Raw genomic sequence first — 1,456 nt, 5'->3', positions numbered from 1 at the left:
TTTTTTTTTTTTTTTTGCGACAGGATCTCACTACACAGTGCAGGCTGGCTTTGAATTCACTATATAGCCCAGCCTGGCCTTGAACTTTCCACAATCTGCCTGCCTGTGACTCCTGAATGCTGGGATTACAGACGTACACCATCATTCAGGACAACATTAAGAATTTTGAAAACTTCAAAGCATTGTATTTATTTGTTTAAACTCTCTTAGTTCACTGTTTTTGGTTATACATGCACATAAGAAGAATTCCCAGCTGAATTTGGTGATGCACATCTATAATCCCAGCACTCTGGAGCTGAGGCAGGAGGATCACTTCAAATTGGAGACCAGCCTAGGGTACATGGTGAGTTAAAGGCTAGCCTGAACTACATAGTGTTACCTTCTCAAAACAAATAAACAAACAGCATCATGCCTATATGTAATAATATTTCAATCTCTAACAATTTTATAGCTCATATCTTTTCATTAGAATGTCAAAATCTTTTTCACAATCCACATTTTTTTTCACTTCAAACAGGATTTAATGGGGGAAAAACTCCTTCCTAACCTTTACTACCATGTAACCATTTCTTGGGGTGTCTTTAAACACTGTACACGGAGTATACACACCCCTTCAGGCCTGCTGTTTTTCACTGAACAGTCCATTTTAGAAGTAATATTTTCACATTACTACATAAAAAACTGCATTTTTTTTTTTAGTGGTGGGATAGCATAAATTCGTATGGTTAATTGCGCTACTTTACACTGTTTCTTTTTTTTCTGATATGAATCTAAAAGGTAACTCATTTAAGAAAGTATATCATAATACTGTAATGTAACACTTTCTCCTACTCGGTATTTGAATGAAGGGACCTATTCATTTTTTAAAACTTTAGACTATCTGCATCAATCTAAACGAGGGCAACACATCGCACTGGTTGATTCTTTTCAGCTTGTTAATCTAGGCTTTCCCTTCATTTTTTAAGGAACCCAGCTGTCTCGCTGGGTTTCCCCACTCAGATCGGGGTACCGGGGCGCCCACCGTCCGCCCAGCTCTCCACACCAGCTTGTGACCCGGGACACCAACGGGGTGCGTGGGTGTGTGTGTGTGCGCGCGCGTGTCTGGCTGTCTCTGTAACCTTGGTGAGCACTTCTTCCCTTCATTTTTTATTCTTTTATTTTTGGTGCTGGGGACGGAACCCGCGCCTTCTGCCGGCTCAGCCGGGGTGCCCTCTCCCTGCGAGCTGCGCCTCCGGCTGAGGGTCTTCGGATGCACACGCGCTCACCGCCTCGGAAGCGAGAGGCGCGTCGTTCCGGAAGAGGGTGTGGGTGCGGACGAGGCCTTCGTGACTCAGACGCCAGGGCGCGCGAGCGCTCGGCCGGGAGAGGGCCACAACGGAAGGGCGCGCCACCACCCTCCCCGTGGGGGCGAGGGGAAGGCCTCTCCCGCGGCGCAGCACCCCGCTGCGGACGGCGG

Source organism: Chinchilla lanigera, unplaced genomic scaffold, assembly GCF_000276665.1.
Source record: "Chinchilla lanigera isolate Chin_1 unplaced genomic scaffold, ChiLan1.0 scaffold00119, whole genome shotgun sequence".
Taxonomy (NCBI): Eukaryota; Metazoa; Chordata; class Mammalia; order Rodentia; family Chinchillidae; genus Chinchilla; species Chinchilla lanigera.
This window is presented reverse-complemented; position numbering follows the sequence as displayed.